The sequence below is a fragment of the Macaca fascicularis genome, chromosome 12 (genome assembly GCF_037993035.2).
Source record: "Macaca fascicularis isolate 582-1 chromosome 12, T2T-MFA8v1.1".
Taxonomy (NCBI): Eukaryota; Metazoa; Chordata; class Mammalia; order Primates; family Cercopithecidae; genus Macaca; species Macaca fascicularis.
The window spans coordinates 129,361,938-129,374,514 of NC_088386.1; the positions used below are offsets into that span (position 1 = coordinate 129,361,938).

Genomic DNA, 12,577 nt, shown 5'->3' on the forward strand with positions numbered 1-12,577 from the left:
CTTTATGGGTTTCTTAAAAAATAGATCTGTCTTCTGGTAGGTTACGTGCGACTTTAACTTCTTGCCAAGTTGGCTTTGCTCTATGCCTGGGCTTCCTGAGTTCCTGGGGAGGCAGGAGTGGGTCAGATGGAGGATGCCTTGATCTGGCTGTGCTGTGGGTGGCACCTGTCAGCCGTCATGGTGGGGACCCCTTCTTTCCCCCCAAAGCTGCTCTGAGGCTGCAGGTGAGGTGCAGCCCAGGAGAGGAAGTGCATGACGACTGTTTGGGCCTGCGTTCCCTTTTAGGGTGCAGGCAGGGCAGCGTGCAGAGCTGGTGGGCTGGGCCCGGGTCTGACAGAGTGCTGTGCGGAGCTCACCTGGACCTGGGCATTCAGTCTCTTTCCATATGGGGAACTCCAAGAGCTTGTTTGTATGGTGGTGTCTATTTTTGTGTTTTGTGTGGTGCTCTGTGAGGAAGTCCTTTGTCTACGCACATCCCAGTTGCTTTGAATGGTCTGTCTCTGGGGGCTTCCAGGTAGGGAATTGTGTACAGGGAATCCAGGATTCGGGCAGCGTCGGAACAGCAGGATGTGAGTAACAGGAAGTGACAGAAATGACCCAGGGCGCCAGATGCTTATTCTCGGCCACCTTTCCAAGCACTGCAGCCCAGGAGCTATATTTAGCGGAGTATTTCCGACTGCCTCATCCTGCCCCCAGCACCATCCCTTTGCCCCTCTTTTGGTTGGTGACTGATTGCACAGTACCGATTTGCTACTCCAGCATCTCTGGTCTACTTCGTGATCTGTAGGCTCTTGTCCACTGACTTGAACACCCCGTGTGTTTGTGCTGGGTCACTTCAATTTTGATACACGTGGAGCAGTTGGAAAGTGTTCTGAGCAGGAAGGGCAGCAGGTAAGAGCCCCGGGGGACGGTGTGCCATCATGCTGGGAGGCTGTCGGGTGGTGCGTTCAAGGTCAGGGTTTGAAATTAAGTGGAAGGAATTGAGCTTCCTTGTAAGATGCTCCAGAGGGTTGCTTCTTGGCTTGTATGTCTTAGAAATGGAACACTGGGATTTTTAAAGGTATAGGCTTTCTGGTGTGACTTCACTCATGTACTAGAAACATTCTGTGGTTCTCACCTGGCCAGAGAGCCTACATACAGGTGGAAGCAGCTTCTCTGTGGTGAATTCCTATCGTCTGAGCTTTGTCACGGGAAAATTTCCCTCCAGTTCCCCAAAGCAAGCACTCCAGAGCCGGATTTGTTCTGCTTTGGGTGTGGGTGAATTCTCATCTTGTCGTGTCTGTCCATCCCTTGGACGGTGCAGGACCTGTCTCTGTGTGCTTTGAGGTTTCTAGGGTGTGATGTTGGTTTGTAGTTTGTGGAGGGGATGTGTGTTGGGAGGGAAGGTGTTTTTGTTGGTCTCCTCTAAAAGCTCCCTTCTGAGTGGTTCCTCCAGGACCTCCCTTTCCTCCCTTCATGAAGCATCCACCTTGTTTTCAGACACTCGAGCTATTTAGGATTCAGGAATCGACTCTGGGATGAGAAATTTGAGAGACAAATTAAGAACAGTTGTGTCTGCCATGAGACACGTGGCCGTCAGCAGGGCCTGGTGGGGTGTATAAAAGCCCTGGGAACCCCACGTAGAGGGGTCGGGATGGTAAAGGAGTGAATTCCAGGCTCAGGCGCTCCGGAGATTCCCCTCCCACAGTTCCCTCAGCAGAGTCTGGCTGCTGGCGTGGTTTCAGGCTGACCTATTAACCCTCTGTATGGCTACACTACAAATACAGGGCATGGCTATATTGTGTGTGTCTCTAGTTCTGGCTTGGGCATGTTAGCATATTTTTGTGCCAAAACATTTAAAACATTCAAAAAGTAACACATGAACCCAGCTATGACTACTTCCAGCCTGAGAAATAAACATAATAGATAAATCAGAGGCACTTGGAATTCTCTTTCCTATCCTCGTTTCTTCCTGCTGTCCCTCCCCCAGGGGTCACCTCCATCCTGACTTTGGTGTTTATCATTTGTTTGCATGTTTGTGTACTTTTTTTGATAAGTATGTGTAGGCATAAACAGTATATAGCATTGTTGAACTGGTTCTGAAATGTTGAATAAATATTATCAGACTGGACAGCCACAGGATTGCACTTCCTGGATTTATCCCTGTGGCTACATCTAGCTTTAGTTAAATGTTTCAGGGTTTAAAACAACTGATTCCTGGAGTTAAATCAGAATTTCTTGGGAACGAGGCATGAACTTCAGAGCTCCTGACAGGTGTGGCCTGAGTTGAGGCCCATGACGCTGGTTTTCGTGGCCTTTGTAGTGTTCCGGTACCTAAGATGTCCTGTTGTGGACGTATGCTTTCCCAGATTCCCTGTGATCAGTAGTGCTGCTGTGGATGTGCTTATCCTTGTCTTCTTGGCACACAGGCAAGAGTTTCTCTAGAATGTGTTTCTAAGGATAGAATTGCCAGGTGTGTGCATCTTCAGCTTGACTGGCAATCGTCAGATTACCTCCAGAACCATCGGCAGCAGTGGTCACGTATGAGTGATCTCATTTCTATAGTGTCTTTAAGTTTTTCTTTTTGTTTTTTAATATACCAAACTGATGGCAAGATGAAGACCTCATGAGTGAGATAAGACATTGGACATTGCTGAGACTTTAATTGACACCGTGCCCTCAACATGTCCACATGGACCTGCTCGCCCCACCCCCACCCCAGCTGTAAAGCTTGCTTCACCCACTGCGTTCCCTTCCTGGGATGGGAGCAGCACCCTGCCAGCTGCTCGAAGGTCACTGTGGACTCCTCTCTGTGTCACCCTGTCCCGTCTGTTTTCCTCAGAGCACACCCAGAGTCCACCCACTCTCCTCACCGTCATCTTGTGATGGGGTTACTGAGGAGCCTCCCAAAAGGTTTCCTGACTTCTTTTCCTGCATCTTACTGTCAACTTTCAATAAAGCAACCAGAATGATGCTTTCAAAACTTGAGCTCGCATGGCTTCGTATTTTACATGGCATAAAAGCCAAAGTTCTTACAGACACCTGCATGACCTTCTGTGGCCCCCGATGCTTCCAGGTTGGCCCCTGGCCCCCTTCCTGATGCCAGCCCCAGCCACGTGCCACACACCTGCTTCTGCTCAGCCCTTCCCACCTCCTTCCTTGCTTCCTCCCGGTCTCTGGCTCCTTCCTCGCCTCCTCCCCGTTTTTGTTGTGGAGTCCCCTGGCCCCCAGACCTGTCTTTTCTGGTCCCCCGTTTTACCATAGCGCTCGTCACCAGCTACTACTCTCCATGCTGTGTAATTCACTTCTTTAATAAGTCTTTATTTACTGCCTGCATTCAAATGTCACCTCCACAGGAGGAGGAATCTTTTCTGTTTGCTCAAGTGAAAGACTGCCTGAATTTATTTGTGAGGAAGGAAGAAAGAATTTGGAGCCCGATGATGAATATAGCACAGGAGAGGAGGTGAAGTTGAGGGAGCAGTTTCTGACTTGGGAGGTTGGAGGGATGGGGCAGTCACCGGTCTCTGGGAGGCAGTGGCAGGAGGACCTCGAGGTCCCCTAAGTGTATAGTAGGACCCCCCGAGGGGCGTGGCCAGCAGACTGTGGGGCTGCAGAGGCAGCTCCTTTTGGGGCCTTGTCTTGGCACCATCTTGGCCACTCCCAGAGCATACACTGGTATTGTGGTAGTGGGTGCTGGGCTGGCCCGCCCCACCGGGAAGTGCACTGCTGTTTGAGGGCAGGAGTCTGCGGTTCTGACATCCTCCCTTCATGGCTGAGCTCCTCAGGTTACATAGCTCCACTGATTCCTTAGGCACTGTTGTGTTTAGAAATGAAACCTTCCGTTTCCGGGGCCTTGCCTTGTGCAGGCTCAAGTACCCAGGCCACGCGTCAGAGCTGATAGCAAAATGAGCAGCACAACCAGAGGGCACAGTCCATGACACTACTGCGTGTGCTTGGACTCAGGTGCAGGGACAGGCGGGGCGGCTGGCATTTCCACCCAGCGCTTCTGGGTAGAAGGACATAGAGGACCCGGTCCTTTTCTTTGAGAATGTGTACCGAAGGTGTGTCAGCTGTGTCCACATAATATTTTCTTGGCGCCAGATGTTTCATGGGTTGCACTGACTACAAATACAGGAATTTAGGTAAGATTATACTTTTACCTTGTGCTGCCCGCATACGCCCTTGGCCTTAAGAAACACCGCATTGTTCTGGAGTTACTGCTTGGTTTTCCCAGTTTAAACTTAAATATTGTCGATGGTGGTTACTTATTTTTAATTAAAGCTTTTGTTTTGAGATTCTTTGTACCCTTTACCCATTTTCATGCAGTGGTAACCTCTTGCACAGCTCCAGTACAGTGTCATACCCAGGATACTAACCTCGTTACAGTGGAGATTGGTAGCCTCCAAGCTGCAGGGATCTTCCTGGTGTCCTTTTACAGCTTCACACATGTCCCTCTCTAACCCCTGGCAAACACTTATGTAGTCTCCATTTCTGTAATTTGGTCTTTTCAAGATGTGATATAAATGGAATCTTATAGTATATAACCTTTGGGGTTGGATTTTTCACTCCGCGTAATTCCCTGGAACCTCATTGAGGTTGATGAGCGTATCAGTGGTTGTTCCTTTTTATTACTGAGTAGTATTCCACGGGTGGACCACAGTTTGTTAATCATTCACCCACTGAAGGGCATCCGAATAGTTTCCAGCTTTTGGTGATCATGAATAAAGCTGCTGTAAACATTCCTAGGCAAGTTTCTGTGCGAACATGAATCTCCATTTCTCTGGGATAAATGCTGAAGAGTGCAATTGCCGGGTCGTGTGCTAGTCGCATGCTTGGTTTTTTAAGAAACTGCCAAACCGTTTTGCAGAGCGGCCATAACGTTTTACATCCCACCCAACAGTACGATCTACTTTCTCCATATTCTCTCCAGCAGGTGGTATTGGCACTAGTTTCTGTTGTAGCCGTCATGATAGGTGTGTAGGGCTCTGGTTGTGATTTCAGTGTGTTTCCCTGATGGCTGAGGATGTTGAGTTTCTTCTGTGTGCTTATTCGCCACTTGCATATCCTCTTGCGCTGTCAGGGGTGAGGACTTATTTCCAGGTGGTGCAGGAAACATCCTGGCTCTCTGCTTGGCCTTCTCTGGGTACTCTGTTAGGCGAGTGCTGGAGCACCTAGCTGCAGCCTGGGAGTGGGGTGGGCATGGTGTTGTCTTGTGGCGCTGGCTGGAGTAAGGTGGGTGTTACTGCCGTTGTCAATTTCTGTCTTGTCTGACTGCCCCCTTCCTGGATCCTTGGCCTGGAAGAGCAGACTTTTGTTGGGGCTTTCCACAGCCCCCCCACAGTATCCCTCACGGTTTTCGACTGCTGCTTCTTTAGCTCCAAGTCTAGGGTATACCAGGTAAAAAGAAAACCCAGAGGGCCACCACTGTGTCATCCCTTGGGACAAGACCCTCGTCCAGCTGCCATCTTCTCTCTACCTTTCAGGGTCGTCTTGTGTTGATTTTCTAATGCCCATGGTTTTCAGTTCTCAGTGAGAGGAGTGGGGAAAAGTATCTCCATGTCATCTGAATTTGGACCCGTGAAAAGTGAAGCGGGGGTCCAGGCAGAATGTTGTGCCCCTGCCCATCCCTGCTCGCTCGTCATAACCGTTGGACCATTGTGGGCCCCGGGCCTCACATTAATTACTCTTAAGCCCTTTTGGTTTGGCGTGTGGTTTCAATGTGACACAGTTTGCAGGACCTTGATCTTTTTGTCATTTAAACTGTCATTTATGAATGTGATCCACGTCCAGATCCCTGCATGTCCAAGTTCATGGTTAGAAATGGTTGGACAGGACATGGCCATTTGGGTGCTGTGATTCAGCTTGATGTGAATTAGTGAACTGCCTTTGTCATTATCCTCCAGATCTTATTCCTCTACCTTCTATTTTGAACTCTTGGGAAACCTGGTCAGAGTGGGAGGGACAACTAGTCAGATGACTTAATGAGATGTTGATGTCGTCGTCGTGCTGATCCTCCAAGCCAGTCACCCTGCCAAAAAGGAAATGAGAGGTGCCAGACACTGCTTGTACTGAGTGAACTTGGGAGAGCTTGTGGTGAGTGCCAGTTGCTTCCCTGCCTCCTGCCCACTGGCGCTGGTGTGAGGCACCACCGAGATGAGGAGAGGCTGGGGGATGGAGGTCCAGGGATCTGCCTGGAGCTGGCCTGCCTGGTGTCCTGGCCACATCAGCTCATTTGCTGTGGGATTGTGAGCAGGCCCCTCAGCCGGGTTCATCAGGTGGCGGAGAAGCTGAAGGGAGCAGACACCTGGAAAACACCCAGTGGATTGCCGAGACATTCTTTGCGCCTCGTCTATGTTAGCCAAACTGCCCCTTGTTCTATCAGCTGCCGTGTGTGTGTGAGGCAGAGTCCACTCTCTTTTCCGTTTGAGAAATCATGTCTGTATGTCTCCAGTATGTCTCCTGTTCACCATGATTTCTCAGAGATCACTCCCTGCGGATTAATAGCCTCCAGGACATGGGAGGACGTTTTGTCTGGCTTGGCAACTCATTTGGAGGTATTTTGCAAGGTATTTTTTATTTCTCTTGGAAGATCATGTACTTGAATCAAGAATAGAAGCAAAAGCTCTTCTTTCAAATAGAATTTTAAATCCTTTTTTTTGTCCCTAACGTATAAATGTAAGACTTTATTCCTTTTTTTTTTGAGATGGAGTCTCTCTCTGTTGCCCAGGCTGGAGTGCAGTGGCATGATCTCGGCTCACTGCAAGCTCCACCTGCTGGGTTCACGCCATTCTCCTCCCTCAGCCTCCTGAATAGCTGGGACTACAGGTGCCCGCCATCATGCCCAGCTAATTTTTTTGTAGTTTTAGTAGAGACGGGGTTTCACCGTGTTAGCCAGGATGGTCTCAATCTCCTGACCTCGTGATCCGCCTGCCTCGGCCTCCCAAAGTGCTGGGATTACAGGCGTGAGCCACCGCCCCCGGCCAACTTTATTTTTTAATAGCTCATTTTTGGATTGGTAACACATGCATGTGGTACAGAAATCTTTTGTTTTTTGAGACGGAGTCTCGCTCCGTCACCCAGGCTGGAGTGCAGTGGCCGGATCTCAGCTCACTGCAAGCTCCGCCTCCCGGGTTTACGCCATTCTCCTGCCTCCACCTCCCGAGTAACTGGGACTACAGGCGCCCGCCACCTCGCCTGGCTATTTTTTTGTATTTTTTTTTTAGTAGAGACGGGGTTTCATTGGGTTAGCCAGGATGGTCTCGATCTCCTGACCTTGTGATCCGCCCGTCTCGGCCTCCCAAAGTGCTGGGATTACAGGCTTGAGCCACCGCGCCCGGCCGGTACAGAAATCTTAAGACTAAAAAGATATGAAGTGTTTCCCAGCCACTCAGAGGTCCCCTCAGAGGTGACTAATATTAGTGTTTTCTGTGTACCCATACTCTTCCTGCAGTTGGCTTTTGTCTATTAACAGTGTGTCTTAGAGATTGTTCCATATAAGAACATGGAGAGTAGCTTCAGGCATTTTAGTGGCTGCATAGTTTTCTATTATATGAATGTACTGTCATTACTGCAGCCAGTCTCTACCGGCCTTATATTGATCAGTATTTGTTTGGTTTCAAATATTTTGTCTTTATAGTGAATGGCCGCCACAAATAACCTTGTATATACAGTACGTGATTTCTCATGTAGATACAGGAGAGGATAAATTTATAGAAGCATGGTTGAGGAGACACAGGTGTGTATTTTCAAGTTGGACGGATTTTGCCAAATGGTTTCCATAGAGGTTGTATTAATTTTTGCCCCAATGTATGAGAGTCAGCAGACCATATTATCAAACATTTGATCTCTGTGAATTTGGTAGGTTAAAAAATGGGATCTCCTAATTTTAATTTGCATTTGCTGTATGAGTAAGACAGCATTTTTTCATACGTTGAAGATCTATATCTAACACTGTTTTAACATAGCTCTGCCAGACTCTCATATTCATGCTTCATATTTCATATTCATATTCATGTTTCCACCTTTCTCTCCCTGTCTTTTATACAGTTATTTTCTAATCAGATTTTGTGCAAGAGTCTAGGCAGCTCTGCACACCTTTCTTTTGAGTTAAGTGTACACACATACTCCAGTATATACAAATACTCCAGTGTGTAGGTTTCCATGTTTTTGAGAAATCCCAAGTTCTGTATCCTTTTTGACTGAGGTGCAGCATTCACATGGAGGAGTGTACTCATTACAGACGCACAGCTTGATGCGTGTTCCCGACCACGGAGAACATTGCAGCCCCCGGAAACCCTCCTGTGTGCCTCTCCTGTCAAAGTAGCTGCTAGGAGAAGCTAGCATCTAATACCATAGATTAGTTATGTCTGTTTTTTTAACTTTATGTAATGCATAAGGAAATTACACAGAGTATATGTTGTCTTGTGTCAGGTTTATTTCTTTCGCTATTGTAAGATTGATTACATTATTGCTTGTCTTCCAGTGTATGAATATACTACAGTGTATTCATTGTAGACCTGTTTAGAGTAGTGATGCCGCGAACATTCTTGTGTGCCTTGATGAGGAAGGTATGCGTTCGCATTTCTGTGGGATGCGTGGGTGGAATTGCTGAGTCACAGGGTATATACGAGTTCAGCTGTCTTCTGAAGTAGTTGCACCAAGTTGCACTGTCACCAGCACTTGATATTGTCTGTTTCGGCTCAGCCGTTGTGAGAGATGCATCACCCTGTGGCTTTAATTTGTACTTCCCTGATGACTAATCAAATTGAGCACCAGGTCATGTGCTTTATTGGCCATTTGTGAAATAACTGTTCAGGTCTTTCGTCCATTTTAGTATTAGTCTGTCTGCTCTTTTCTTACTGATTTTTAAGTTCTGTTACCTTCAAGATAATTCCAGCAAGTGTGTAAAAATTCAAATCTGTCTATGGCTGTTCTAGCCTGCCTCAGGATTCTGTGAGAAGTGGACCCACCATTTTATCCACTCCTCCTCTGTGACGTGACGTTTCTTTCTCCAGTCATCAGGCATCAAGATCTGAGGATATTTTCTCTCTCCTGTGTGTAGGTTTCCATGCAGTCACCTCTGATCCTGTTCTGCTGCTTCTCTTGGTGGGACGTCCTGCAGCCTGGCCTTTTGAATGCCTGGGATATCATTCATTTGTCCTGTCGAGTTCAGTTTATTGTTTATTGCCCTACTTTTTTTTTTTTTTTCTTTTGAGACAGGGTCTCACTCTGTCGCCGAGGTTGGAGTGCTGGAGTGCAAGGCGCAATCTTGGCTCACTGCAACCTCCGCCTCCTAGGTCCAAGTGATCCAACTCAGCCTCCCAAGTAGCTGGGATTACAGGCGCGTGCCGCCACGTCCAGCTGTTTTTTGTATTTTTAGTTAGAGATGGGGTTTCACCATGTTGGCTAGGGTGGTCTCGAACTCCTAACCTCTAGTGATCTACCTGCCTTGGCCTCCTAAAGTGCTGAGATTACAGATGTGAGCCACTGTGCCCAGCCTTATTGCCCTGCTTCTGATTTGCAATTATCTTTTAAGTTGATTCAGGGCTGTGAACCGTTTCTTACTTTATACATTTGCTTGAAAAATATGAGCCATCTTTTAGTCTCCAAAGTCTTTTCTTTGTGAAGGCTGGGTTTTGGAGATAGTTTCAGCTTTTTTGCGCCATTCCTTGGTTGCCAGTAGTTATAATACTGGCTGCAGTCCAGACATAGGGACACTCTTATTCCTTAGAGCTTCACCCTGCACCCTGCCACCTGCCCTGGTGGGCAGGGTGAGGAGCCAGGAAGGCATAGCCTGAAGGCCCATATGTAGCCTCCACTTTCTCACCTGGGTCCTTCCTACTCACGATGTCTCCCAAATCAAGGGATTGAATGGGAGGTGCTGCTGAGAACATCCCCCAGAATCAGCCTCCCGAAGAGACTTACCCTCCCCTACCAGGGGTTGGGCTGTGGCTGGTGTTAGGGGAGCAGGAGGAGGAGGGGAGCAGGAGGAGGAGGGGAGCAGGAGGAGGAGGAGGCAGGCCCTTGCCTGAGGGGTGCCTGCTGGCTGGTGTTGGGGCTGGAGCTCACCAGGACAGGTGTGCCAAGAAGATGGAGGCATGGCATGGAAGTGTGAGTCATGGCAAGTCTCCTACGTGCAGCTGGGTACTGACATAGAGAAGGCAGGCCCAGTTGTGTCCCCTCTGTGGGCAACTAAGAAAGATGGATTCTGACTTACTTGGTGGGACTCTTCTGTGACATTTCTTGTGGTTTGGGAGGGTGGACCATTGACATCAGAGCAGTCTCAAGAAAGACGCCCATGTGGGAAAGGGGTCTCAGCAGTGTCAAATGATGACATCAAAGCTGAGGGCTTCGAGCCCGGGGTAGCACTGATAGTGACAGTGCCCAGAACATTCTGAGGTTGCACCAACTGGCACCTCACAACAACAAGGCTAGGATGCGACACTGCTCTTAATAGCCCCAGTTTTCAGATAGGGCAGTGGAGGCACAGGGCAGAGAAGCACCTGCTTTAAGTTACACAGCTAGCAAGGGCTTCAGACTCAGGGAGTGTGCCAGGCCCTGTGCACACTTCGTCCTGTTCAGCCCCACCACAGCCCTGCAGGTTGCTTCTAGCATCACCTTTCTTGATGAGAAGCAAAGAGGGTCTGCCCCCATTTCCCAAATTTATCAGTTGCCAGGTGGGATTCAGATCTGGGTCTGTCTCAGGCTTCTTCACAACAGAACAGGCACAAATAAGAGGTTTTGTTTTGTTTTGCTTTGTTTTGTTTTGTTTTGTTTTGTTTTGTTTTTTCCTTAGAAGCCAAAATCCAGGTTCTCTGACATTTATCTGTTGCTCAGTGTTTATTGTCTGCGAACAGTAGCACAGGTGAAGGCAGTGATGCCTTGGTCACTTGTATCATTAACTCACTGTCTTTAAACCTAATGCTTTTGTCTATAATTTGCTGCCTAGTAGTACCCAATACCCACAAAGCAATTCCAGTAAACCCTCTCCTTCAGCGTGTGGGTCAGGTGGGCCCAAGATCCATCTTCTCAATCGCTGTGGCTGAGTTCTGGAGCAAAGTTGACGCTTCAGCTCGTAAAGGCTGCCACGGGAGTAGTAGACTCAGGACCTAAAACATCTCATTGTTGTCTTCTATAAATATCCTGTTGCATGACTCCTAATATAATCCCTGAGTTATGCAAAGTAAGGTATGTTATCTTTCTCTTACTGTATTTATGCTGACAAAAGTGTTCAAATATTAAAACTCACCCAGAGTGAACAGTTAGGGACATGTGCTCAGACTTGATAGGTAGACAGGGACGGTGCCGATGACTGATGCACTCGCCTCGGCCTTGCAGCTCCCAGTCTCCCATGACCGACCCTGAGTGGCTGTCCAGAGACCGCCACCGAGTCCCACTCTCAGGGCCCACTTTGTCATCTTCACGGCCGAGTCAGTGTGGGAAATTGTTATCTGCCTGCCTCTGCCCACTGTGAGTTCTGTGAGGGGAGGAACTTTGCTCACCATGTTCTTAGAATCCCCAGTCTAGAGGAGACGCCTAGCAAGCATCTGCGGAGCCAGGGGTTATCCTCTGGAGGGAGAGGGGTGGTTTGTGGTGCTCTCGAAGCTTGAACAGCAGCAGGGCAGAAGGCAGATGGCCCCTCCAGGCCTACCTTTGCTGTCTCTCCTTCGCCCTCACTCTCTCCCAGCTCTGCTGCTTACCACTCTCAGCCTGGCCCCAGGTGTTCTCCCATCAACCCAGGATAGGCGGAGGAAGAAGCGAACCATGCACTGGCGACCCAGTTCCATTTATCCCCTCTGCGATGAAACTTAGTCACTGGAGAATCTCCCTATAAAGTACTTTCTACATTTTCTGAGGCAGAAACATGGTCATTTAATAATTTAAATTGGGTATTCCTAAATTGGGTCTTCTTAATGTAAACTGAAGCTATGAGATGTGTCGAAATCTAAAAGTTAAATAACATATTTTGTTGGTGAATCCATGGGGAAGCAAGCATTTTCCTAACACTGTTGGTGAGAATGCAAAATGGTACAACCCCTGTGGGGATAGTTTGGCAATAGCTAGCAATATTACGTGTGCATTTATTCTTTGTCAGGGCAATACTGCTTCTAGGAATTTACCCCAGAGATAGGTTGGTAAAAACAGGAAAAGATCCTTGTAGAGATAATTCATGGCAACACTATGAGAAATAGCAAAGAATTCTAAACAGCACAAAATTCCCATTCATAGGGCGCTGGGTGAGTCCTATACAGTGGAGTACTGTGCCACTGTTGAAAGAATGAGGAAGCCCTGGATATTGCTAAGGAGTGATGGCCGGGGTATGTAATTAAGTGGAAAGGCAAAGGTGGAGAAAAGTGTCCATGCTACTGTTGACAAAGGGGACAATATGATATACATGTTTGCATGTATCTTAAAAATGGAAGGAGAAACATACTTGCTCTTTCTCTCTTTTTTAAGTAAAGCAACCTGTGGGAACCAGGATAGAGGGGAGAGATGTAAAAGCTAGATTTCTGAATCTACCTTGTTTGTGGATTTGACTTTGGAACTCCATCGGTATAATATAGTCATTATAAAACAAAATAAAGTAAAAGGTTACAAC

General features: G+C 47.9%; 1 protein-coding gene across 35 annotated transcripts in view; it reads left to right on the forward strand.

The window, feature by feature from the left end:
- DGKD (diacylglycerol kinase delta) overlaps window positions 1–12,577 on the forward strand; it is a 119,797-nt gene that overhangs the window by 62,927 nt on the left and 44,293 nt on the right. For 2 of the 35 annotated variants that reach the window (XM_065526275.2, XM_074010540.1), the window contains exon 1: window positions 709–891. The exons of the other annotated variants lie outside the window; for them this stretch is intronic. The gene's annotated coding sequence lies outside the window, so the exon portion shown is untranslated. Of the gene's footprint in view, window positions 1–708; window positions 892–12,577 lie in introns of those variants that run through there. 35 annotated transcript variants of the gene reach the window in all.